This window comes from Hippopotamus amphibius, chromosome 5, assembly GCF_030028045.1.
Source record: "Hippopotamus amphibius kiboko isolate mHipAmp2 chromosome 5, mHipAmp2.hap2, whole genome shotgun sequence".
Lineage (NCBI taxonomy): Eukaryota > Metazoa > Chordata > Mammalia > Artiodactyla > Hippopotamidae > Hippopotamus > Hippopotamus amphibius.
Genome location: NC_080190.1, coordinates 122,326,541 through 122,354,403, shown reverse-complemented (window position 1 = coordinate 122,354,403; position 27,863 = coordinate 122,326,541). Strand labels below are relative to the sequence as shown.

Here is a 27,863-nt window from a genome sequence, read left to right as displayed (position 1 = left end):
CCTTCAACGCAGCGTTAAAATGTTCCTTTCTTCAAACTTCTCTGACACTGTTGCTTAACCGATGTTGCTCCGCCAAAGTGACATACATGTGCCACTTACATGCTTTCACGGATTTTAAGCACATAAGAATCCAAGCAACCCAATGAGAATCCCAAGCAGAGGACTCAGAGCAGATATTTATGTGTGAGGCTTCTAATTTGTCAGCCGCCTTCTTTCCCAGTGAAATGGTTCAACGCAGCCAACAGATGGAGTTTGGGGCTTTTTCGCTGAGTTTGGGATGGTCTATTTTGTGCTTTCTCAGAAAGATTTTCCCTGTTATTAATCAATTCAAATGAGATGCTAGACCCACCTCTTGAAAGTTAAGCTCACTTCACCTAGCCTTACAGTTCAGAGAGTGTTTTTCTCATCCTCCAAAGGGACTCTCCTTCCCTCTCCTTAAAAGGAAGCCTCTCTCCCTACAGCACTGTTCCCCCCAGTTTCTAAGCATTTTCTTCAGATATTTGTACAGGAAAGAAGTGTAAGGAAGCAGTTGCCAGGTTGGAAACAAAAACGCATAATTTATAGTTCTTCTGCACGTGTGAGGTTACAAATCTCTGGAGATTGTAAGGTCACTTTATCTTCCAAGCAAGAGTCAAAACTGAGTAACAGCCTTCATTTGGTTCAAGAAAAGCAGATGGAACAGTGCTAGACTGGTTTGTTACTGAGCTTGCATTTAATGCAGGAAATCCCATTCTTAAAGGACCCAGGGCCTGAGAGCCTTCTTCTTTGCTACTCAGAGGAAAAATCAAAGACTCTTTGGTTTGAAGGTGGAATCATCTTTGCTTCATCTGGTGACTGAAGGCAAACTCTTCTAAATATCTTGAACCATGCATTTCATGTGGTGTTGCTGGTATTGCTATTAGTTTTGATTTTGTGACAGTTACATCGCTGTAGGAATGGTCCTGCTCTCGGGCAAGTTTCCCAAGGCTTCTCCAACCAGCCAGCATGCTGTCTGGGTGCCATGGCCTGGAGTTACCCTCTTGCATCCTGGTCCACCCTTCTTAGCACCATGATTTTCTAGTTTCTGTCTAATATGGTAATTTTTTTCATGGGGTTTTTCCTCTACTGAGTTTAAAGGAGTTGGCAAAGAAACACAGATGTGAACTAGCTCCCCCAAACTCAGTCTTTAATCTGTTTAGCTTATTCTTTTCTGAAGAAAACCAGAAACAAAGTGTCTAAAGGTCATGCTATCTGACACCAAAATCCCTGTAGGAAGGTGTTAAGGGCTGAGCTGTGTCCCCTCCAAATTCACGTGTTGAAATTCTAACCCCTCAGTGACTCAGTATGTGGCCTTATTTGGAGACAGGGTCTGTACAGAGGTAAAGTTAAATGAGGTCATTAGGGTGGGACTTCATCCAATATGACGGGTGTCCTTATAAGAAGGGAAGATTAGGACACAGACAGGCACAGAGGGAAGACCATGTGAGGACACAGAGGACGGCCATTTACACGCCAGAGAGAAAGGCCCTTCCCTCAGGGTCGCCAGAAGGAAGTAATTCTGCCGACACGTTGATCTCATACTTCTCGCCTCCAGAACTGTGAGACAATAAATTTCTGCCGTTTAAGCCACCTAGTCTGTGATTCTTTGCTACGGCAACCCTTGCAAACTCATACAGAAGGTGAGAAAGTTAATTCAGCCATCAGTACATTCTGGTATTCCAAATGACTTCTATTATTTCGAAGAGCCTGAGGCTCATCTTCCCTACAGGGAAATTGGTGAGCTTTGGTGGTGGTGGTGGGGTGTGGGGGGAGGGGCGGTGTTGACAGTTCACTAAGGGAGGACCCAGGAGGTCTCCAGCCTGGCCCTGACCTAACCGCTGAATCCTGGGTAAAGCATAGTATAGCACTGAAGTCTGTGCAGCCCTCTTGTCTTGTGCACACCGTGGTTAATAATGGATATAACTGTGTTCTGTTTCGCTTCACATATCTGGACTTAAAAAAACTTTCATGCTGACAAATCAAACACTTCAAAACACAGCACTTTATGCATCTTTTTTGCAGACCTTTAATATGATTTTGAACAGAGTTAAGCTCTATGGACCTGCAAACTGCATCCTTAGGTACCATGGTCCCTTGGTATCTGAGGGTAATTGATTCTAGGATACCTCACAGATGCCAGAATCCGAGGATGCTCAAGTCCCGTATATAAAACAGCGTAGTGTTCAAATGTAACCTTGGCATGCCCTTCCGTATACCTTAAATCATCTCTAGGTTACCTATCATACCTAATACAATGTAAATGCTATGTAAATAGTTGACAGCATGGAAAATTCAAGTTTGGCTTTTTGGAAACTTCTGGAATTTTGTTTGGTATACTTTCCACCTGCTGTTGATTGAATCTGTAGATGCGGGACTGGTGTATACCAGGGGCTGACTATCCTGATGCAACTGTGTGTGGCGTCCAGATGGAAGGCTTGGGTGAGAGCTTTTGCTAGTGCTCTGAAAGGTGAAGCCTCACCAATAAATGCTCTTTAAGAACTTGACTGGTTCAGCTTTTCAGTTTTTCATTGATGCAGCTGTTTTTCCCAGGGAGCACTTGGTCAGATGCTTAATTCTTTGGTGGATGCCATGGGCATTGAGTTTTTCCCATAAGGGATTTGTAGTAACTTCCAGAAGATAAGCTGGCTTGATATCAGTAGCACACAATGAGCACAGCCACCACTCTGTACACATGATGGGTCTGGGTTAGTAGATATGAGGAAACAACTACAAATTTCCACTGGATTTGGTTTTTCTTTTCACGTTAGTAAATAAACATTCCAAAATCAAGTCAGGTCATGAGAATTCAATTTCATGCAAGAGTGTGGAGCATTTTTATTTTCTTTAGTGCACCTCACTATGTAATATCGGCTTATTAAAGATGTCCTGAAGTGTTTTCTTTTTGTGGAAGAGTGGATACAACTCAAAATGATTCTTAAAAGGGATGGGAAGGCAGTGGAGAAGTGGAGCAGAGAAACAACTTTTATGTGGGCTTTTACTTAACTCAGGAGAGTTTTTTTTAAAAAATCAGGTATTGTTACTAGTGTCCCTTTAAGAACCTGTGAGGTTACTAGTGGATATAAACCTCCAGTAATAAACAAATTGTGTTGAGCGTTTGTCAGATTACCATCATCTCGCACCTGTTCCAATAGGGCAAGGAAAGCATGAAGGAAATGAACCTGGTAGATCATATCCATCACATTGTCATGGCCACGAGCGAGACAGACAATGTCTCAAGGAGACTCACACTGCCTCCCGATAAAAACCAACAAGAACGTGCATTAATATGCCTCTTGTACTTTATAATAAACCATTCACTCCCCTGCATTACGTTATGTTTTAAACACACACACACACAAACTATGAAATTAAAAAGGATTCAGTAGACATTAGGCATTTGCTCTAGGGGTTTGGAAATTAAATAGTAAGAGGGCTAACTAATCAAATATCAAAAGTTGGCATGGAATTAATAAAGTGAGTAAAATGAGTTGTCTAACTCAAAATTATATATGTGTGTCACCTTTGCTTTGGGTCTGTATCCCAAGACCCCACATAAATTAAATTTATAGTTTGACCCGCTTAAAAATAACTCTCCTTTGCTGTTGAGATCTTTAAGGTCAAGTTCAAGTAGTGTCAGCACCACGATGATTTACCATTTTGTGTTTCTTTTCTGAATATTTTCTCGAGCATTGGTGTGTTTGTCTCTGCTCATTCTCATTTGCAGCAGAGAGCTGATGGGCTGTGTATTTAGAATATCCAGTGTCTGGTTGGAATATGACAAGTAACTATGATTTTTCATTTTTCACTTGGCATCAGCGTGTTTGAGGTGATACACTAAATATGCTCATACGAAGTCATCTGACTCATAGCATCATTTCCCTGGAAGTAATCTGATTATAACGTTCACATTCTAAAATATGATTTGTTTAGCGGTGAATCAACCACTCTGTGGTAAGCAATTGAGAGAATACGTTCAGGGTATAATAGAAGAGATCCTGATGTCTTTCCTACCAGGATGGTCCTTGAGATGAATGTGATGTAAAAATATGATACGTTTCAGTGCTATAGAAGCAGCTCAGAAATCTGTACGTGTATTGATGGGCCAACAGCTGCAAACAAAAGGTGACATCTTTAAAGATAATGACACGGAGGTATTGATTGGACAAATCTGTTTGGCAAGGCAGCGGTGATGTATAGATGGGGAGGGGGAAGTCTGTGACTGCACACATTTGAAAATACCTCGCACAATTCATAAATAGTGATAGTTACAATAAAGGCTCTGCCAGTGGCTTCAGGATCCAAGAAATATGACTTGATGTTAACATTTCACTTTAAAGATAGATTAATTAATGCGGAATCATATGGCAATTCTTGTGAAAGTCCTGTAAGTATGACATCAAAATTCATACCAAATGAATTCGTTCCAAGTAGGATAATCACCGTCCACACCCAGTAAATAATAATGAGAAGACATTTAGGATTCCAAGCATTAGAGTATTGAAGGTAGCAAATTCCTGGCCAGGCTGAGGTGTCAGGTCGTGTCAAACCCAATTCTGGAGGTTCCCTGGGCCTTTCAACGTGAGTTTCCCGAGTTCCAGATTTCTCTGCTGGCCACTCTGCCTCTGCCAGGCCAGGTACTCTGAGAGCCCAGCCGTACATAGGTGTACACAGGTCGGTCTCTTGCTCTTCTAAGGGTGCTGGCTGCTCAAGAAATATCTTAAGTAAACTCTTGCCAAAGAAATGCTGATGAGCTGAAGCTAATCACTAGGTCCTGGTTAACAAAGAACTTGAGAAAATTCTGGAACAGAGAGTTCCGTTCTTTGGTTGGTCTTTCTGATCCTCCTGCCTGCTATCTAAGCTTACTGCATCCCAGAGCTTGTCCTGGCCTTCGGGGGATCCTGTAGCATCCTTTCCCTCTGCGTAGGCTCACGCTGAGGCTCAGAGACCTGGAGGGACTTCCCCAAGAGCACACATCTGTAAATCCCCGGCCCAGGTTCTTCTTTCTGGCCCCCAGTGGGGCACCTTGACCAAGCTATGAGCTGGAGTCAAATGAGGGAAAATGCAAAAGTGTCTACTATACCAGAGGCTCCACGTGAGAAACCACGAGATCAGAGAAAAGCCGAGAAATCAGAGATGCTTCAGGGAAGGAGTTAATTTCCCGCCCTTAGAAGAAGAGCTCCAGCATAGAGTTCTGGGCTTTCTAGGTCTGCTTAAATCATTCAGAATCGTTTCTACTTTGCAAAAAGCAAAGACCTGAGGTCACTTGGAGCTGGTCCTTTGTGCATTCATTTGGTAATTCACGAGTTCCTGAGAAGAACAAAAATGAAGTCTAAATATCCAATATTCACCTCTCTCCCAGCATCTAAGCAGAACCCCTTTTTGAGAAGCCAAGAGAGTTTAAATTACTTTGCATGAGAAGAGACCAGGAGTTGAGAAAACCTCCAGAGAGAGGCAGGTGGGAGGGGATGGGATTTGGAGCAGCTGTACAGAGAATGGAACTTTCTGGGGAGGGACACTTGCTGTGTGCTTGGGATGTAACCCCCTTGCCCCCCACTGCTGCTTCCTTAGAGAATCTTGACTAAAGACTTGCATCATTGTTCAAGACTTTTGGAGGCAATGTAGCTTTGAATATGGTTCTACAGAGAGCTTGATCTCAGGATCACCTAGCTTCACGTGGTGTGCCTTTAATGAAGCTTTTATATTTCAAGCACTGTGCTAGGACTGAGGGATAAAAAGTGACTAAGACCCCATTTCTCCCTCACATTTGGGGTAACGGTAGAGGGGGCACCCTGGACTTACATAATTAACTATTTAATTAATGTCAGTTTCTCCTACCAGACCATAAGCTTTATGAAGGCAAGACCCAAATCTGTCTTGTTCACAATACTCAGAGGATAGTCTGTGCTCAGTAATATTTGTCAAATGAAGCAGGGTTGTATTAGGGTCCTAGGGCTGCTGTAACAAAACCCCACAAACTAGTGGTTTAATACCACAGGACTTTATCCTCTCACAGCTCTGGAGCCTGTGTCAGCAGGGTTGCTCCTGCTTGGGGGTGCAGGGGGAGAACCTCCTCCTCCCCCCACCCCCAGTGGCCAGTGGTGGCCATCGATGCTCGGTGTTCCTCGGATTGCAGGGGGCCTCTGCTGCTGTAGTCATGTGGCTGTCCTCCTTCCATCTTCACGTGGCATTTCCCCATCTGTGTGTGCCTGTCCCCGTGTCTCTTCTTATAAGAACATCAGTCACATTGGCTTGAGGGGCCACCTGACTCCACTGTGACCTTATCTTAACTTACAAGTGGAAAGACTCTATTTTCCATTAAGGTCACTTTCACCGGTGCCAGGGGTTAGGATGTCAACATATCTTTTTGGGGGGACACAGTTCAACTCACAACATGGGGTGAATAATGGTGTGTTTCTGAGATGAGCACTTGGGTGTCATGACCTGGCAGCCGGTGTAGAGAAGGATAATTTGCTAGACCCAGAGCCTATCCTCTGAGAAGTGGTCTGGGGCTGGGGTGGCGTCGGGGACCCGCTCTTGTCTCAGGTCCTCCCTGCTGACCCTGCTCCTCATTTGGACTCCCCGGCAGCCCCACTCACTGCCCCCAGCTCTCCCTCCGCCTGGCCCCCTCCTCCGTTACCCCCCCATGCAGCCCTACCCTGGCCCTTCCTTTCCGGCATGTGTTTCTGCTCAACCCCTCCTCCAGCTGTGTGGACCCCAAGGAGGGTGAAGGAGGGACAGGGTGCCCACCCCCTCCCCGATCCTAATGTGTGCCGTGCAGGTGGTTGCAGTGGCCACGAGCACATGTCCCTGGGTCTGGGGACCTTCCTCTGGCCTCTGCAATCTGACCAGGAGACGACAGCAGACACGATTGCTCACACTTATGAAGCACTTAGCATGAGCCAAAGGTGTGCTCAGCACTTTACTTGTAGCTTGACTCCCAAGCTAAGTACCTGGCTCGAGGTTACCTCGCGTGTGAGAGGTGAGTTGGGACTTTGTCACTGGGTTTCTTTGTCACCAACGTTTGACTCCTAACCCCAGGCTCTGCGGCAGCCGTGAGGCTCCACCTGGCGCCGGTCAGGGTGTGGGCTGCCCTGGGCGTCTGGTTTACGGAGGCGAGGCCCCTGCAGCAGCCCCAGGAAACTGGGTCAGCGGTGGAGGGGGAGGACAGAGGGAGGGAGGGAGGCGGGGCGGGGGAAGCAGCCATTGGAACGTGAGTGGAAGTGAAACTTGTCACTTCTGGGCTGAGGTTTTTAAGAATCAGGGATGACTTTACCGCTCTCTTCCGCCCCCCCCACCCCGGCTGTCAGGAGATGGTAGAATCATGAGATGAACTGGCCCAGCCCACAGGTAGCCCTTGTGTTGGACTGTTATTTGGGTGAGAAATACATTTTGATCATGTTAAGCCACAAAAGTGTTGGTACTTATTTTTTCCCTTAACTAACACAGGGTGTAAAACAGGGCAGAAGGTCCGGGGTGACTTTAGTTCCCACGTGCCTCACCCAGTCTGACTGTCTGACTCCTACAAGTCATGTTAGGACCCAAGACAGTTTCCTGGGACAGAAGATCGTCTGACACTGCTCCTCTCCATTGGAAAGTATCTTTGCATCTAAGGTCTCCCTGCCATAACCACAGAAACCTCTGGAAACCGCAGTGAATCTCTGGCTCAGCTCCGTCTCTGGACGTCCCCATGGGCGGCCCCTTGTGCCTGCCTGGGCAACCCCATGCCAGCCACGTGAGACCCACGCGTCTGCCTCTATCCAGGACTTGCTACTCACAGACGCATGGTCCCCAAACATTTCATTCAGAAATAATTTCTGTCTCAGAGAAGAAATGTTCCTCTCCCTGGAACTTATATCACCTTGGGGAAGAAGGAAATGAGAAGGCACAAGGAGTAAAGTATGAATTGACTAAGTATTTACCTAAAAGGGACTGACAAGAAATCTCGAATTGACTAAATTATCATGAATTAGCAAGGCTACATTTTCCAAATTCAGTGGAAATGGGGAGGTCCAGAGGTAGCGAAGTTTGATTTTGAGGAAATGAAGGTACTATGTCTTTGCACACATAGCAGCTCTTGACACACTTCGTACTTGTCCTCCCATAGATGGAGCCACTGGGAAATGTTGGGCCAAGGCCTGGTGTCCTCCGGAGTTTCTGGAATGTCTTGACAAAGCAACCTTGGGGTGAGGTTCTGCCCAGCGACGGAGAAGGCGGCTGTCGACAAGATGCTCCTTGGTTTGTCCAATGTCATTGGACACGAACTGTGTGCCGGCCCCCCGCCTTTCCGAGGTGCTGGGGAAGCCCCTGCCTAGAAGGCTGGCTCCTTCACCCCCTAAAGTCCTCACATCCCTGAGCTACACCCACCTGCAGACTTTGCCAAGGTTGGCCACCGCGAAAGAGGGATGCCGAGTGGTAGAAAGAGGTCAGTCTGGGGGTCAAGCTGCTGGGTCCAGATCTCAGCTGGGCTTGTAACTCTGGGCAAGTTATGAACTCTTAGGGCTTCCGTTTCTTCCTTTGTAAAAGGAAGATGCTAATAACACCTACTTCATGGCAGGGCTGCTGCCAGGATTGAATGAGATCCTTTCTTTAAGCTCCAGATTATGTTTGCTCCAAGTTTGTCAAGTTCTGAGCAACCCAGTCAACTGTAGCTATTAGGGTGGATGGAAAGGAATTTTGGTGAAAGGAAGGACGGAAAGGTTCTTCAAGGAGAACAGAACTGGATGGAAAGGCAGCCCTGAGGGGAAGACAGAGGGCCTGGGGAGGGTGGGTTGTGGGCACGAGGGTTGCAGGAAGAGGAGAGAAGATGCATACTTGCTTTGCTTCTCTGGACTTGCACTTGGCCTTTGCTGGGCCCTTAGCACAGGCTTCTGGTGCCATCTTCCCAGGGACGAATCCTTCCTCACCCAGGGGCTACCCATCCCCTGGATCCCCCCACCTCCTGCTCCATCCAACTCCACGCTAGTTTCATGCAAAGCCAAGTGCAAAGAGGGCAACTTCTGTGGTTCTTTCGGAGCAAAAGGCACCAGAGTAGTTCACAAGGTCCCAATATCTCTCTGTGTCTCTTAAGAAAAACCCTCATTTTCTGCCTTTGGGTTTCACATTGTTACTCCTTCATTATTCTGTGTTTGGAGTAGTAAACGAACACAGAACTGCACAGCAGAGGAAATAAACCAAGCAAATTGCAAAGTTCCTGGCTATTGAGGAACTTGAGATCTAGCCACATGAGTGGCATCAATAATTCAGTGCAGGATGGGGACAAGGCGATTGGCGGCTTTTCCTGATAAAACCCTCCGTAGGACAGGTGGAGTTTCAGGAGGAGCTGAAGCAGGGATCCACGAATTGGTGCCCCTTCTAAATGAAAGGAGAAAATGAGGGAAAAGATATAAAAATAAGATTTTTATGATCAAGAAGATAGAAGACTGAATTTGGGTGGAAGGATTCAAGGAAACACAACAAAATAAAATGAAGGAGACATGCAGTGGTGGAAGGTTTTAGTTTTCAGACAAAGATACTTGATCTTTACAGAGGTTCAGAGACATTGTGTGTTAAGATCGGGGTGAGGGGAGCAGGTGTGCGACCAGCTGGAGAGAGCTGGCCCGGAAAGCAGAGCCTGAGAGTGTGTAGCATCGAGGATGAAAAAATTCTGCTGTCAGTAAGACCTGCTTCCGTCCTCAGAGGAGGGACAGTGACCTGGGAGGCGGGAAGGACACTGGGGAGACAGAGCAGGCAGGAGGCTGAGTCATGGGTCAAGTCTTCATCTTTCAAGCACTTACTGGTGCTCTATTTTATCAGACCAGATGGAATCCAGAATTCAGTAAGGGGCTGCTGCTTCTCCAGGGTTTTGCTACCTTGCCTTCCACCACTGCTGTGTGTCAGAGTCTCTTTCTGAAGCAACTTCCTGTCACCCTCTGTGTGTCACGCACGCGACATAGCCCGGCAGTAAGACGGTGCTGGCCAAGTGCTGGCGACTGTCAACAGGAGATGTCAATGGCCAATTAGTTCTTGGGGATCCAGGGACCGCCGCCCCCCCGCCCCCCCGGCCCTGATTGCAGGCCTTTGGGCTGTAAAGAAAACAGAATGAAGGGAGTTGGAGGACTGCTGCCCTCTGTAGAAGCACCTCCTCCATTTATGAGCTGACACGTGAGATTTGGGAGCGGGCACCACAGAGGAAGGCCTGAGAATAAGGGAAAGGCTACTTTTCCTTCTCCCCCGTGCCTTCTGGCTCGGAGGCCTCTTCTATCCTTAAGCAAAATGGCCGTGCAGTAGTCAACGCGGGCCCCCAAGGGGAAACGTAACAGGTTGTACGCATTAGCTCTGGCCTCGAAATACTATCGAACAAAATTTCCCCCAAATCAAGTACTTAAAACAGCAGCCCTTTGTGAGCTCTTACAAGTCTGAGGGCCTGGACTCCAGCTGGAAAGGGTTCCGGCTGTGGTGCCTTCCATCCTCCCCCCGGGACAGCAGGCTGGCCCCGGGCTGTCCTCCTGATGATGGTAGAATTGCAAGAGAGCGAGCCCGTCACAAAACCTCCGCCTGCAGGAGCTCTGCGGTCACTGCATTGCCCAGAGCGAGTGGCTTGGCTGAGCCCAGCACGGAGAGGTGGGAGGTACACCCTGCCCCGGGGGTGGGGGCAATTGCGTGGGGGGGGAGGGTGAGGAGCCAGAGCGGCCGTCCAGAACCCCCAAGAGGACGGTGATTCTACTGCTGTCTGTCACGTGCAGCAGAAAGAGCTGCTGTCCTTTCTCCCTAATTTGGGAACTTGGGTTTGCTCAGGTGAGAGAGAGCTTCTGGAGGACATGCCTGAGAGAGGGGAGGGGTCTGGGAAGGCACACAGAGCAGAGAGGTTCCCAGAGCAGACCCCCTCCCACTGATCTCTCGCTGGGTGGGGAGGGACACCCCTGCCTTCAGGGGTTTGTCAGTCTTCCCAGGAGTCCTTCTCTGCTGGCCGTGGTCTGAACGGCCTGAGAACTTTCCGGCTGAAGAGCTCCGAGGAGACCACTTCTCGATGGTGTCAATTCTGCCTCCAGGAAGCTTCCTCGGGCTGGTGAAAGAGAGTCAGACTTTCTGCTGTGAGTTGGCCTGGACCGACCTTGACAGATGAACTCAGTCATAGAACAAATGGCCTTTATGTTGATAAACAAGATAGACTGACGTTTAAACTCAGGAGTGAACAGCAAGACCCTGACAACACCGCTGTCTCCGAGCCTCAGGCTGCCCGTGAGATGGAGATGGAGCCCGTTGCCGGCTCCTCTGGCCACTCAGCTCCACCAGGTCCTCTTGGTCATCCCCAAGTTCAAGAGCAGAGGTCAGAGCCAGGGTCGCATCAGGTTTCACCCCGGGCCCGCAGCTCAAGGGTCAGAAACCAACAGTTCTTGACTCAGAGCTGAGAAACCAGGAACGACTCTCGCACACTCGGGATCCCCGAGAGTTGTTGGTTGAGAAATTTTACTGATTCTCTGACCATCGCTGCCTCTTATGTCATCTTGGGAGCTTTGTCATCCACACTGTTGCCAGTCACGTATAACTCTGAGTAAAACTTTCAGTGTGACTTTATTTTACCCACAATTGTTCTCTGGGGAAGTTGTGTTCAGTGGTTGCAAAAAAAGAAGCAGAGGTCTTGGAAAAAGAGAAATATAGGAGGTCCCCAAACTCAGGATACGTCTGATAAACATACAATAAATACACAACTTGCCCTGAATTTCCAGATGTTTTAGACAACAGATAGAGTCTACTTTTTCAGACTAGTAATTGGACCTATGCTTTAAATTTAGAGGTACTTCGTCAGAAAAGGAATCTGGAAGTTGAAGATAAGCATTGAGCATGTTATTTGAAAATGTATATGTGTATTTTTTTCAGAGTTGAACAATATTTCTTTTCTTCTTTTATTGAAGTGCAATGGACATACAACATTATAATATCAAATGTTTCAGGTATACAACATAATGATTCAATATTTGTATATATTGTGAAACGATAGCCATAAGTCTAGTTAACATCTGTCACCATACGTAGTTACAGAATATTTTTCTCTTGTGATGAAACTTTTAAGGTCTAATCCCTTAGCAACTTTCAAATATATAATACACTATCATTAACTGTGGTCAGCGGCTGTATGTTACATCCCCATGACTTATTTTATAACTGGAGGTTTGTACCTTTTGGCTACCTTTCCCCGTTTCACCCAGCCCCACGCCACCCCCCCACCCCCGCCCCGCCGCCCGCCTCTGGCAACCGCTATCTATTCTTTGTATCTATGAGCTTGTGTGTGTGTTTGTTTGAAGATTCTGCATACAAGTGAGATCGTACAGTATTTGTCTTTCTCTGTCCGACTTATTTTACTTGTAATGTGCTCAAGGTCCATCCATGTTATCAAAAATGGCAAGATTTCTTTCTTTTTTTATGGCTGAATAATATTCCATTTGTGTATATACCACATCCCTTTAATCCATGCATCTATTGATGAATACTTAAGTTGCTTCTATATCTTGGCTACGGTAAATAATGGTGAAATGAATATGGGGGTACATATAGCTTTTTGTGGAAACGTATATTTTTTAAAAATTAGTTTCTGATTTTTTGAACACCCTGAATTTTTTTTTCTCAGTGATCCCAACCAGGGATCGAACCCAAGACCCCTGCAGTGGAAGCACAGAGTCTTAACCACTGGGTTAAGGAAGGGAAGTCCCTGACATTTATTTAGTTTAAGGTTAAAATCTTAAGGATGCAAATTGCATCAAGAAAAAAAAAAAACCCTACTCCTGAAATTCTTGGTCTTCAGTATTTTTTTTTGAGGAGATCTGCTCGTTTCCTACCCTGACCTCACTAGGATAATGAAGCGGGTAGGGGAGGGGAGAGTCTGAAATTCCTCCTTCACCAAAGCTGCACTGTTCTTGAGAGCTCAAAAATCAGTGTCTCCGTCATTTCCTTCTATTGTTTGCATTTTCCAGTCTGAAGTTCTATGTTTTTTGTTTTATTCTTTATGAAGTCGACGGATAAAATAAGGGCAAGACACCCAAGAGTAATTTTAAGATTTCTCAGCCTCACCAACGTGAGAGAGATTGCCAACACTTTGAATCTGATCCTGAAGAATAGGTGTGCAACGGCCCGGGCTCCTGTGACCGGCTCCGGGGTCTGACCTGCCTCATTGTTACTGAGGACTGGTTTGCACTGTCAGGGGATGGCCAGAATTCCGAGAGGGGAAAACGGAAGGTCTGTTCAGTGTAATCTCTAATATGAGCACAGAGATGCAGGTGTCTGCCCAGACTAACACAAATACCATTTCTCCAAGGCACAGGGAGTCTTCCTCAGAGTTGTTTAAGGAACAAAACCAGGCAGACACCCCAGCAGTGATGATGAATGACTTCTCAAGGAGAATAAAGTGCTAGTAAACACAGACCAACCCCTCCCTTTTCTTTCTTTTTCTTTAAATTACTGTTTATAAATATTATCTCCATGTATAAACTGGTTTAACTTGACATCAATTGTAAAAACATTTATTTGAATAAATTGTAATTCAGTGACGCTTTTGGGTGCACCCGATGAATTTTTTTAGGAGTAGATTGGTATCTCTAGACCCAGTATCATGACTTTTTCATACTTTCTTCGTAAGGCTCCTCCCTCTGTAATTTCCCCCTTATTCCCGCCCTGCCACTGCTCCTGCCCTGCCCTCCACACCCTCCACACCATGCGGAGGTTGTGCTCCCATGGTGATAAAGCATCTGCATGGAGGATGTTGGTGTCTTACCACTTTAAGTGTATTTTGTAAGGTCCCTTAGGAGATGGTGAAGCAGAGCAAAGGAGGATGGAAGGGTTGACTTTGTTCCCCCACCAGCCTGGGAAGGGGAAAGAACAGCCAGAGGAAATGAGGTCTTTTGGAACTCCAAAATGGGGATTTGAGAACAATGCAGGCTCCTGGAAACGGTGGAGCATTTTAAGGGAAGTTATCCTCTGTTACGGGAAGAGTGAGCAAGGCGCTGGGTATTGTGGGATCCCTGGCCAGGCTCTCAGGGCAGCTGAAAGGGGCCAGCACCCTGGGAAACAAGAGAATTCGTCTGGCCAGACTCAGACTGGAGGAGACACAGAAGCCCCTTTCTGAGTTGTTCGTATTAAAATGTGAGCATTAAATTGGACCAAATAGTTGACTATGACTTGGCTTTTACATTTTAAGAAGCTGAACTAGAAGGTTCTTTCCTTTCCTGTCCCTTCCCCCTTCCTTCTTATCTTTCTCTCTTTAAGAGGAAGAGCTAGTAGAACTTTTGGTTCACGAGACGGGCTCTAGCTTGTACCCCGGCGCTGTCACTTTCTTGTCACGTGCTCTTAAGCAAGGCACTGATCACTCTTCGCTCCAATGATCTTTCCTGAAAAATGTGGCTCATAACCTGTAAATGTTAAAATGATGATTTTGATTTTTTTGAATCTTTGGGAAGAAAACCTTTCAGAAATAAATAGCATCATACAATGTCAAATTCTGCCTTTCTTATTTAAGATTCCCCTCAGATTTGATTATTTAAAAATATTCATCATATATATACCTTTCATTAGAAAACGGAATGAATTTATTTGAGGACAAAAGGCTTCATAACTACCAAAATCTAGGATCTGAATTCTAGTTTCCATAACATACTTTTGACCTGCTTCTTCTTCTTTTTTTTTTTGTAAATTTATTTATCTATTTATTTATTGGCTGCATTGGGTCTTCATTGCTGTGCGGGCTTTCTCTAGTCGTGGTGAGCGGGGGCTACTCTTCGTTGCTGTGCTCGGGCTTCTCTTGCTGTGGAGCACGGGCTCTAGGGCGCAAGCTTCAGTAGTTGCAGCATGTGGGCTCACTAGTTGTGGCTCACAGGCTCTAGAGTGCAGGCTCAGTAGTTGAGGCTCACGGGCTTAGTTGCTCCTCAGCATGTGGGATCTTCCCAGACCAGGGGCCGAACTCGTGTCTCCTGCACTGGCAGGCAGATTCTTAACCACTGCACCACCAGGGAAGGCCCAAACAGCTTCTTTTATCATGGACAATCTTTTATCAATCTACCCACTTGTCTGTTCACCCCCGCATCCTGTCGGACCTCCAGCCAGACATACAGTGGGTATTTCTAAGTTCCTGCCATCTGTTTGACACAGAACTAGACACTGGGCCTCTCTGACAAGAAAAGGCAAAAGATAAAATCTCCACCAAAATCACAGCCAAAGCACAAAGCTTGCATTCAATAGGGGACTGACATTTTCAGCATTTGTTAACATTTATACAAAATGTGCCCTATGCTCCCATAACACCAAAAGCATGCACTGGAGTAGTAATAAACACCGAATATTTAAAAATATTTTTTAATTTTATTTTTTTTTACAACACCCATAACATAAGACTTACTATCGTAACCATTTTTAAGTGTGCAGCTCACTGGCATTAAGCACATTCACATTTCTGTGTAACCATCATCGCCATCTGTCTCCAGAACTTTCTTCATCTTTCCCAAATGGAAACTGTACCAATTAAACATTAATCCCCATTCTTCCCTCCCCCTAGTCCTGGTAAACACCTTTGTACTTTCTGTCTCTATGAATTTGACTACTCTAGGTGTCTCACGTTAAGGAGAATTATATGGTCTTTGTCCTTTTGTGATTGGCTTATTTCACCTAACGCAGTGTCTTTAAGGTTGCTTCCTGGTGAAGCCTGTGCCAGAATGTCTTTCCCTTTTCTGGTTAAATAATATTCCACTGTACATACAGACCACACTTGTTTATCCACTCGTTTGCCAGTGGACACGGGTTGCTTCCATCTTTTGGCTTTTGTGAATAGTGCTGCCAGGAACACGAGTGTACATAAACAATATTTTGACACGGATGATTATCTCTTCAAAACTTGTTAGCAGACCGACTACTTAGTGGTAAATAACGGGTAAAGAAATTTCAGTTTCATAAAGGGAACTCATTTGCTCCTTCAGCAGAATTCACTACCTTGGAGAGCCGGGTGCTGGGAGCTGGTGTATTGGGTGTCCAGGGTGAACCCCACAGGCTGTTCTAGAGCCTCCGGTCACCTGGGGAGGAAGGTATTAAACACATGAACATACTGATCAGTAAATAATTATTCATCGCGATCAGAGCTGTGAAGGAAGAGATACATGAGAGAGGATTGAAGGGTGACCTGGCTCAGGTGGGTGGTCAGGGAGGCGCTTTCTGACCAGGTGACATTTGTGTTGGGGTCTGAGGATGAGAGGCAACCAGGTCAGTACAGAGAGGGAGGGAAAAGACTCCTGCATGGGGACACAGTGCAGGCAAGTTCTGGGCAAAACTCCTGAACTGATTTTCCAGCGCCCCCTTTGCAATCAGTTCTGGCTGTGTTTCTGGTTGTTCAGTGTGACTCGAGTTCCTGACATTCTGGCAGCTCAGTTTCAGTTTATGAACCAAGCATAAAACTGTGGCTAGTGTCATGCTTGAGACTTTGAAACTGCAGCTTCTCAGGGGTAGAGAGCAGCATGAATATCCTTCTTCTCCAGGCTGCATGCAACCCGGTGCTGTTTGAGGGCTTGGAGCCCCCAGGAGTCCATAACCAGGATCCTTGCTGCTGCTTTCCATATGGGAGGCAGTGATAAGCAGGGGGCATCTCTCAGGACCCTTTGGGAAGGAAGGGGCTGTGTCAGTAATGAAGCATGACTCATATAGAGCTTGTCCTGGATGAAAAGTGCTTTGAAAACCTATACATTTTTTCCTTTCCATTTGATACTTTTGTTGACCCATAGTGGAAGAATTCTCATATCAGGAGAGTCACTGTTGTGGAGAGGATTGCTACAGAAGAAATCCTGGATTTCTTGGTGGCCAGCATAAAGATTGATGCTGATCAGTCCTTTAAGCAGCATTGGCAAGTATCTCAAGTTCACGTCAGCCTCCTCTGCCCTCGTGGTTGGTGTTTCACTTCCCTGCTCAGGTCTGTGTATCAAAGCCATTTCCTCAGACCCACTTTACGGAGAAGCGAGTACCCAGCATGTGTGAGTGGTGGTGGAGGAAGTCCTTTTGTGATGTAAAGTGACTCTGGACCCACACAAACACCTTTCTCTCCTAGATGACCCTGAAAGAGGGTCACGATCACAGAAAGTCTAAAAGCACTAAGCTCTTTTTGTTGTTATTGCTGTTATCTGCATTATTTTTCATTAATATGACCCCTTAGAATATAGAAATGTTTATAACTATATCAGTCTCAGATAGCCACGGAAATACTTCTGTTTCAGTAATATTTAGACAGTCTGCTTTTCTCTTGATGTCATGCTAACTTGGTGCCCCTTGGTTTGAGACTGGCTTGATTTGTTTATTTGCTAGAGTACTTCTTTACATGTTCAATGCAGTCTTTTCCAATTTTTTTGACCACAACTCACAGTAAGAAGTATATTTTACTTCATCCAAAGTAACACAATTTCACAAAAACAATACTTACTCTTCCTACAAGGGATGCAATTTTGGGTTGAAACCTGCAATTTGAGAAACGCTGTAAAATGAGGCCATTGAGCCTTCTGTGGTTCATTTCTGGTCCACTGCATCCAAGTTCATCCCAACAGGCTTGCAAGCTCCTTCCGTACAGGATGGTGGTTATTTTTCTCAGAACTCAGTCTATGGTGGTGTTTCTCATGGAAAATGGTTGAATTAGGTGACAACCTTTTGGGGTTTGAATTCCTTGTCCTTCCCAGATTGGCCTGAATTGTATGAGAAAAAAGTTGTTTACATGGGTACTCTATTTGTGAATTAAGAGTTCCATAGGCTTTGACTTCCTCTGGTCAAAATCCCAACCAGGTTGAATTCCTTTTTTGCTTTTGATCTTTCTCATGTTCACTGAGAATTCTTTCTCATATTCATCTCACATATTCATTCATCAGCAACTCTCAAGAGACAGATTGAGCCTTGGCCACTTTACACACCAAGAGCCACTGCAGTAGAAGTACTGAACAACCAAACAGATAAGATGACTTGGACAGTTGATGGTAGCCTCTATCCTTAGTTTTCCCCAGTGTGTGAGCAACGGGCTCATGAATGGAATAATCACGTAGGCAGAGAAGGAGGCTCTGCATGGGCCCCAAAGTATGGGCTTCCCCTCACCAAGGTTGATGCAGCTCCTGTGCTACTGGAAGTTGGCTCTGTTAGCTCAACAAAACTGAGCTCCTTGAGCAGACCAGAAAGGCCCTTGTGGTAAGTCTATCACGAAGTTTCCCTCCCATCCTGGATTCATGCTCACTGGGGTTGAGGCATATTCTGGACATGGATTGGTCTTTGCTGCCCACAAGACCTTGGTCATTAGACTATCCAACAGCTCACAGAGCGTCCATGACACAGCATCATACACAACATGTCCTTAGATGAAAGAGACCAAAGACTCCCTTTGTGGCAAAGGAGGTCTGGCAGTGGGTGATGACCATGAGATCATCCATTTGACCCTCTACTCCACCATTCAGAAGTTGCTAAGCTGACACAATAGTGGAAGAGCCTTTTAACGAAGCATCTGAGTCACCAGCATGAAGGTGACATTCTATGTGGAGGAGGCACTATTTCAGGATGTAGTAGACTTTTTAGAACAAGAGGTCAAAACAGGGCTCCAGGAAGCACATGTGGCTTTCTTCACCATCATTTCCAAATCATGACGGACTCAAGAAATTTGTGTTTTCCATGCACACAATTTTCGATATCCTGGTTCCCGGAGGTGGTTGCTTCTCTAAATCATTTCTCTCCGCTGATGGGAACAGCCTTGTCAAGAAAACTTGCACTGGCCTCCAGGTTGGGGGGGCCCATAGGCAATGACTGACTGATAAAAGGTTACAAAAGGCAGGAGCTTTTGCATCAAGATTGGGGGGATAATTCTGCAGGTCTGTCCATGCCCTAGGGCTCCCTCTACCTCCCACCATGGATCAGAAGGAGCTGGACGTCACCCAAGACAACAGCCTAGAAAACAGCCTTGCTCAGTTCTTCTCCCCCTGCCATGCTTCACCCCACCCTCCCCTTCCTCACCAGTTTTTCCCATAAGGTCCTCCCTCAATGAATCTTGAACATCTGGATCTCTGACCAAGATTCTGATCTGCTCCCTCCTTTGGTCTTTGGGCCTGAGGAGAAGGCATTTTGTTCATCCCGTGAACAAAAATAAGAACCTGGTGAATGGAGTTGCTAATGGCAGAAGTTTTAGGGCTGAAGGGTACCACAGAGGGTAAAATTTATTCAAGACCACCTCTTTACTTTTTAAAAATTTAAAGAATTTTTAAATTGAAGAATTCAATATAATTAGTTTACAATGTTGTGTTAATTTCAAGTATACAGCAAAGTGATTCAGTGATATATATATATATATATTCTTTTTCCGATTCTTTTCCATTATATGTTATTACAAGATATTGAGTAGAGTTCCCTGTGCTATACAGTAGGTCCTTATTGTTTACCTGTTTTATATAGAGTAGTGTGTATATGTTAATCCCAAACTAATATATGTCTCCCCGCTCCCTCTGCTCCAGCTATCCCCTTTGGTAACCATAAGTTTTGTTTTCTATGTCTGTGAGTCTCTTTCTGGTTTATAAATAAATTCATTTGTATCATTGATTCCACAAATAAGTGATATCATATGATACTTTGTCTTTCTCTGACTTACTGCACTTAATAGGATAATCTCTAGGTCCATCCATGTTGCTCCAAATGGCATTGTTTGATTCCTTTTTATGGCTGAATAATATTCCATTGTATATATATTATTTTTATGGTTTTTAATGGAAGCATAATGCATACAGAGAATAGCACACTGAAATATACAGCTTGCTGCGTTTTCACAAGAACATTGCAGAAAGGGAAGAGAAAGGGTACAAGGTGTCACGGCCTCTTCTATAACTCACCCCAGAAATAACCATCACACTTCCATTGTCATATCTAGCCTAGAACTTGGGACTTGGCCCACCTGTAAGTGGAGGAGAAAACTGGATATGGGTAAGATTAGGAATTTCTCTATCAATGAACACAAATCTGGCAAAGTCATTTTTTTTTCCCACTGAGTTTTCTTGGGTATATCAGTTCCTCTGCTTACCTCCAGTTTTGGTGGCCAGCTCAAACCATCCCAACCCAATATAGAGAAGAAGAGAGACTTTTGCCTTCATTATGTTCACTCCAATTATAAATTCTGAAGCACTTGATTGATTTGATTTGGGCTAAATATCACTAAATTATGGCAAAATCACCTTGACTACAATTTGAGATTCAATCTGAAACAAAATGGCAGCTAATAAACATTCTACTGGACGTATCTTCTGCAATTTTTAACAGCTTGCATTGAAATTTTGCACATGGTCAGAGGCCCTAAGGACCCATGATTGCACCAAAAGAGGCGCACAATTTACGAGTCACTGATGATACCAGGAAAAATGTAAAAATAATTACAGATCCTTTGATATTAAGGCACATTGTCATAATGACTGCCATTACTGGCTCTGGGGCCACATTCCATAATGAGCCTCTTTTGGGACGGAGTGTTGCATAGAGGTACCCGAGATACCGTTTCTATTAACGAATGTGTAGTTAGCTGTGACAATGGCAATACTGTATTATTCCGTGAGCAAATTCTGCTGAATTCACAGGCAGGTGACATTGTGTGGGCACTAATGTATATGGAGCTCTCTGTTGTAATAAGTCCGCTATTATCTTTAACACAATAACGCTGAATGTGCCCCGGACTTGTCAGTAGCTGCTGTTAGCTAAGACTGGGCGTAACTCTTTGCAGTCTGATTTCAGCTGCTCCTTACAGCCCTATCAGCGATTGCCAACCTCAGAAATTCCCAGTCTGGTTTTCATTTTATTTTATTTTCTATTGTGTTCGCTCTCTCCTCCTTCCCTTGTGTATTTCTGTAATGACCTCTTTTTGCATCCAAATTCCTCATTTGGAAATACACATCTTGCCCATTGGAGGAGATTGTTGACTTCCGTCTTCATCTGTGGGGTCTGGGGAAGATGCATTCTTGTGCTTTGCTTGTGTCTCTCATCCCATCCCCAGCCTCCAAGAGCTCCATATGGCAGGACCATTTCTCCCCAAATAACGCATCCTCTAAGCCACAGTGACGGCTCTGGGCAGAAAAGGGACATTAAACATCACCACTGATTGGACTTGGACCCAGTTTGCTGGTCCCATAGAGGGACCTGGGAGACAGGAGAAACGCCCTGGCTCTCGTTGGCCTGACCACACGTGGCACCCAAGGGCACGCAGGCACACAAATGAAATCCTTTCTGTGCACGGAGGAGAGAAGGCTCCCTGGGGTGGACGCAGGGTCCTGGGAGAAATTTCCTTCTCCTCCACGATCTGCCTGCAGATGACCCACTTTAGGGATTAGCCTGGGGAGGGCAGCGGCCTTTGGTCCATTCGGCTTCGCACCACAATTGGTTGCTTCCCTTGCCCTTGGCGCCTGCACGTGGCCTGTAGCCCCGACATTACGGGGAGAGAAGCGAGAAGGAGAGCCCACCGCATCCCTGGGCAGCCTTTCTGTCAACTGAAAAGGCCATTTAAGCAAAACACTTAATTACCTTTCCTCCTCCTTGCAACCCCTGGGAAAGTCTGAGCCAGTCAGATAACGAGCTTAGAGGGCAAGCAGCCGAGATTCCCATCAGGCAGAGGAGTGGCCCCATCCCATCCCATCACGAAATGGGGAGCAGAGAGGAGAGGAAGGTGGCGGAATAAACAGGCTCCTCTGCAGAGCGGCTTCATTGTTTCACCAGTCACATCGTGAATTCCTAGAACATGAGAGAGCTTCCAATTCACAGGTAAGGCAGCCAGGCCCGGCCTTGGGATGCAGGCTCCTTCCAATAGGATGGTCTCGGCAAAGAGCCCCCGGCTGAATGTCTACCCTGCAGGGACACTGCCACTAACCCAACCCTCTGGGCTCAGGTGTCTGGCTGATAAAATGAGGACATTGGACTTGGAGTGTCTCCAAGGTAACTTTAAATTCTGTAAGGCTAAAAAAAATTGCTTTGGGTGCAGTGGGGTTGGGAAGACAGGGTCTCCTCCAAGCTGGCAGCCTGCCTGCTGCTGGTGAGGGGAGCGGGCGGCAGCGTGGCTGCCCTCCTGGGGTTGCCAGAACCAGTAATCGGGGTCCTGCTCGAAGCCTGGCTTCTTCAGAGAGCTCGTGTCCATCAACCTTGGCCAGAAAAGACATCAACGCCCTCCTCTGGTTGAGCTCCTGAGGGTTGTTTTGGCACCCACCCACTATGACCTCAGTGTGTCTCACGAGTTCTGTCCCCTTGTTTCCCTACTTGGCCCTGGCATCTGCTCTGTGCCAGCCTCACAAAGGACTGAGGCCGCACAGACTCCTGCCCCCTGCCGGGCCCTGTCCAGCCACCGTCCACCCGCCATCCCACGCCCGGCAGGTCAGCACACCCACATTTTGCCTGCTAGCCTGGGGTCTGGCCTCACCTTTCCCAGTGGGATGTTACCATCTTGCCTCCTCCTGGGTGGTGACTCTGCTGCCTCCTGGTCGTGAGACAGGTGGGGGGACGGAATGCCACCTCCACACACACACCCCACCAGTGGGAGCCAGACTGGGCGACTGAGCAAGTCTCTTCATTTCATTCATTCCTCAGATCACCGAGGGCTATCACACCAGCATAGGCGCTGGGGTTGCAGCACTGAACACACAGACGAAAAACAAGCCCCACCCCCCACGCCCCGCTTGCATCATCCAATGCCGGGAAACAGACAGGGACTAAAATAAATATGCAAAAAATGAAACTAAATCAATAAGTAAAAAAATACTTAAAATAAAAGCAGTACGTGTGTCAGAGTCCAACGATCACTATGGAGAAAACTAAATCAGCGAAGGATGACCAACAATACCAGAGTCAGGAAGGGGTTTGCAGTTTTAGAGACATGGTCAGCGAAGGCCTCCCTGAGAAGGAATATTTGATTCAAAATCCGATGGAGACATAAGGAAGGAAGCCATGCAGTTACCTGGGGAAAGAGGACTCTGGGCAGAGGGAAAAGCAAGTGCAAAGGCCCTGAGGCACAGCTGTGCTCCGTGAGCGAGAGGACCTGCAAGGGAGCTGGTGTGAGTGGAGCCGAGGGAGAGGGTGGGGCAGCAGAACATATCAGAGAGGAGACGGGGGTGGGGGGAGGTGGCGGGCCGTGAGGGGCTTTGCAGGCAGCTGTACACATTTTACTCTGAGTGGGTTGAGGGTCTCTGCAGATGCTGACCCGAGGACGTCATCACCTGACTATGTTCATGGGTTCATCCTGACGGCTGAGATGAGAGGACACCAAAGAGGACCAAGGAGGGGATGACACCCAGGTGGGGAGTTGTGACCATATTGATGAGATGTGACATGACGCGGCCCAGACTGGCCAAGGTGGACGAGATGAGAAACAGTCCAGACAGCAGAACAGGCTGATTTGCTGACCGTCTGCACGTGGTGTGTGAGAGGAAGAGTGGAGGAAAAGATGTGTGGGGGGAGTTTCTGCCTGAAGGACAGTGAGAGTGAAGCTTTCCGCCCTCACGACAAGGAAAGGGCTGGATGGGCGGTGTGGGCGGGGGGTGGGGGGGTGGGGGGGTGGGCTGGGGGCTGCGTGTCTGTCACCCAAGTGGAGGAGTGGAGTCTGGAGCCCACGAGAGGACAATCCTCCAGAGACAAACTTGGTTCCCACGGCGCAGAGATGGCATTCGAGGTCGCAAGGCAGAATGAGGTTACCAGGGGGCTGCAGGCAGAGACAAGAGAGAGGTTAAGGTCTGAGTTTGGGGGCCTCCAGCACAAAGAGGCCAGAGAGCTGAGGAAGGCCAGAAAGAGACACTAGAAAAGAAAGGCCCTGTTAAGAGGGAGACAAGGAGAATAGGGTGAGCAGGCCTGTATTTTGGGTGGTTGTCCATCTCAACGAAGATAAGGCCTAAAGGTGGCAGCTGGTCCCAGCAAATGGGAGGCTACTGTTGAGCTCTTCTTTTGTGTAAGGAAAACCCTTCAATACACTTTAGCTGTGGCTCCGGCCCCTACCTTAGCCTCAAGTGGGGCTTGTGGGCCCAGGTCTGGCTGACCATGGGGATCCCTTCCCCCTGCCTAGGTGACTGGTTCAGAGTAGAGCACATGGCCCAGACTGGCCGGTTAGACTGCTCTCTGGTCATTTCCTCCTGGAGCTGTCAGGACAGACGGGCCTTTCCCCTGGGGTTGCAAAGCATTGGGGTGCAAGTCCAGGCCTCTAGCAGATGTCCTGCCTGTTGGGTGGACTCTCTCTGATGGGGAAAGACAGGTCCCTGATCAAAGCATCTGGACCAGCTCTGGATCAAGCTCTGCCTGAAGCCCGCTGCTCCCTGGACTCCATGTCACTTCCCAGCCAGTAACCTCTCTATTTTAAGCTCCTTGGAGTCAACCTCTGTCCCTCACACCCAAGGGATTTCTCTGATGCCTGCTCCTTGACTGTGGGAGAGAGTGTAAGGAAAGGCATGCAGCTGACCCCCTGGCCAAGCAAAGGCTGACCAGACGGGTCTCTGAGCCACTAGGCAAAGACCCTGGCTGTCCTTGCGGGACAGGCCTCTGAATGAAGCCTGGAGAAACCCCTGGATTCAGGACTATTCTCAGCTTCCTGGAATTGCGTGGCAGAGGCCAGCCCGGGCAGAACCGGACAGGGTCACCTCCCCGCCCCTCCTATGGCAGCCTCTGACGCAGGTCTGAAATCTGGGGCAGGTAGGGTTGCAACCAGAGAAGCTGGGTGAGGGCATCGGGTTCCACCTGTGACCTAGGAGGTGGCGTCCTGTGGGCACAGGGCTCGTACTTGTACTGGGAGTTCCCTGGGAGATTACAAAAGCCACAAGGGGAGCTGCCATGGGCTTGGGGGCGGACAGGGCCAGCATCTGGGGAATGCAGATGAAGTAATGGGAGATCAGGGCACGGGAAGCAGTTGCTAAAACAAACTGACTAATTCTGCTGGCTGAGGTTTCTCTGGCTTGGAGCTGTTTTTAAAGGGCTCGCCACACACACACTGCAGCATCTTAAAGACCCTGGGAGCAGAGTGTAACCCATGGTGCTGGCTTTCAGCTCTGAAGATCCAGTGTGTCTTTTCCATGTTTTCACCCTTCTTCCAGGTCTGGGTGCAGATGGGTTGTTCAGCCCATCTCATCACTCTTCCCTACGTGGGCAGATGTGTGAGAAGTCCCGGGAGAGCCCTGATCTTTTCTTCTGCACCCCGACAAGGTAAATGATACTCCAGTGATAATCCCTGGCTACCTAGGCTGAAGTCAGGACTTCAGAGAGCCCTGAGATATCTGTGCACCCAAGGTCTTGGTCTAAATCCCATGCATCTAAAATCATGGTCTCCTTGCCTGCTCTTGTTTCAGGATTCCTTATGTCCTTGGACAAGACTTCTCTTTCACACCAACCCTTCCATCATCTAATGACGTTGAGCCTTCCTTCCGATCATATACTTTACTCCCATTGTGGAATGTGAAGGAGACCGACTCGACAAACCTCATTACACATAGTGCCACCCATTTGGAATCTGTAGCGTTTGACAGATGCTGAAATGAAATCTACTTGTTGCTCAGATAATGTCAGACAGTGCACGTTACCAGACTAAACACATTTGTAGGAAGGGTGAATTTAAAATATTTAAGAGAAAAACTGTTTCAAACACCCTCAAGCACTTCAAACCGTCACATTGTACCCAAACAATGGATGCCAGGACCACACAAATCATCTGGATTCACAAAAGCAGATTTTTGAGGATTTCTGGAGGCTGCGGATGTTCAGCCTACTTTTTATTTACTGCAATAAAACGACCTAAATACCCTATCATTCACCCTGTTCGCTAATTTCCTTTGGCGTTCTCCCACAGTCGGTTTGAAAAAGAATGTTTTACTTTACGACTTTAGACTCCAATGAGGTATATATATTCTTGGTGCCATAATTGGATTCTACTTTCTAAACCAGATAAAGAAAATATTTTCCAAAGTCTTTCCACACTTCCTCTAGTTGGGACACAAAACTTCTGAGGTTCAGAAGTCCGTAGGCCTTTTTTTTTTTTTTTCTGGAAGACTGGTTTTTATTCCCTCAGCTCTGATGCTTTTAGGTTCCCATCCTGATTCTGGGAAGGTGAGCAGAACCTGGCCTTTAGCTTGTTGGTTAAGGAAGTGCCACCTGCTGTAACAGAAAAGTCCCCCCCAAGGCAGCTGCCTTACATGCCACAAGTTTGTGTCCTGATTGCAGGACAGTCCAAGGCTGACACTTCCGGCCAGGCAGCTCTCCTCCACGATGTGACCGGAAGGTGTGGCTCCTCTCATCTGTGACTCCACCAGGTGCAGTCTGTGGCTCTCAAGACAGTTCCCAGAGTCCGATCATTCCAGTGGCTGGAAGAGATGAACGCAGGGAGGGTCACAGGTGATTTGTGATCTGGACCTGGGATTGGGGTGGATCAGTTCTGCTCATTTTCCACTGACTAGAGCAGGACAGATGCTGGACCATGGCCACATTGCCCTGCGAGGGTGGCTGGGGAGTGAGTTCAGATGCATGCCAGCCTGAACATGCAATAATGGTGTCTGCTTTCTATGGCCACAGTCAAGAAGCTTTTGACTCTGTCAGTGGCCAGACTCTTCCTGCAAAGGATGTGGAATCCTTGCTGGGGTGAGCCTCGAGAGAGGATATTAAATTAGTTTCCTTTGCTACTGAGTTTTTCTTATCTCATTGGCTTCTAGTTTGGAATTAAACATCTTAAAATCTTGATCTATAATAACATAGGGGGAAAAAAAACCAGCAAAAAAAGAGTCTACAGCAAAAGAAGTCTACCTGACCCTGTTTTTTGTAAATTATCTGAGAATGAGAGGCTCTACACCAAAATATTTTAGTGGTCTGAGGCAGACAAGGTTGAGATCTCTCTCGTACTCTCTGTCTCTGTCTGTGAGATCTGCATATCATTTATCACTGAGTACCTGACTCTCATGTTTCAGGACGTCAAGCCTTGTCCAGACCCCCAGCTTCCTTACCCCCCAGGTGAGTCAACTCCCACCTTTGGGCAGATGTGGGAAAAATTCTCCAGCCCATCACAGAGTAACTGTGAGGCTTTGGAAACTTATTTAACCTCCTTAGGTTAAATTGTTCTGTAAACTATTTTCCTTGGTCCTTTATTCTGTGAAAATGGGGTTAATAATTCCCATCTCACGGGACACTGTGAGGGTTGCAGCAGATGTTGAAGGAGGAATCACCTACCCCAGTGCCTGGCATTCTGGACAGTCCATCACCACCAGCTTCCTTCCTGCCTGCCTCCACATGGGGAGAAGTCAACTGCCAGGGCCTTTGTCAGGATGATGGGGACTCGGGGAGTGGAGCTCCTCTCCTTCCCCACCCCCCATACTTCCCCAAGACCCAACTGCATCGAAGCGAGTTCTTTCCATTCAGGCAGAAATCAGAGGGGCTGAGGGCAAGGAGGGAGTGGGAGCCAGACAAAGGCGCAATTACCCCCACATGACTGCCTACTAAGAATTCTGGCTGGAGAAAAGGCTCTTCTGCGGTTTGTTTTTGCTGCTTCTGCCCCAAGAACCCAAGAGGAAAGGCCTTTGGTCAACAGGACCGCCCCAATCTCATTGTCCCAATGTAATTCAACTTAGCCAACCTCCGGCATTTTCTACACGCCATCTCTTCTCTCTCGGATTTCCTTGATTTATCTGCAGCTATTTACTCCAGCTAGCACCATTTCTGTTGATCGAGCCCTACTAATGCTAGCATCCTTCTCACACACACACACACACACACACACACACCCTCCAAGGAAAATCTCGCCTCTAAATGGAGGGTGGGTGGTACACTCTGTTTCTCAGGTGAGGTCTGAGTATACGATGGGGGAAGGTGAAAACCGCTCCTCCCCCTCCCTGCCCCCCACCCTTCCA

At 47.0% G+C, this 27,863-nt stretch overlaps 2 long non-coding RNA genes across 3 annotated transcripts; one reads left to right on the top strand and one right to left on the bottom strand.

Moving 5' to 3' along the window:
• Nucleotides 1–15,369: 15,369 nt before the first annotated feature.
• Nucleotides 15,370–22,590, bottom strand: LOC130853906 (uncharacterized). The gene is made up of 3 exons (XR_009053903.1): nt 22,421–22,590; nt 17,438–17,693; nt 15,370–16,046 (listed from the first exon to the last, which is right to left on the bottom strand). It is a non-coding gene; the product is annotated as an uncharacterized LOC130853906 (long non-coding RNA).
• Nucleotides 22,591–23,169: 579 nt separating this feature from the next.
• On the top strand, nt 23,170–26,965 carry LOC130853905 (uncharacterized). 2 transcript variants are annotated; one of them, XR_009053901.1, is made up of 3 exons: nt 23,170–23,291; nt 25,071–25,179; nt 25,323–25,766. It is a non-coding gene; the product is annotated as an uncharacterized LOC130853905 (long non-coding RNA). The 2 variants fall into 2 exon arrangements; XR_009053902.1 differs by lacking the exons at nt 23,170–23,291; nt 25,323–25,766 and adding exons at nt 26,191–26,361; nt 26,928–26,965 and having other exon boundaries at nt 24,993–25,179.
• The last annotated feature ends 898 nt before the right edge of the window (nt 26,966–27,863 follow it).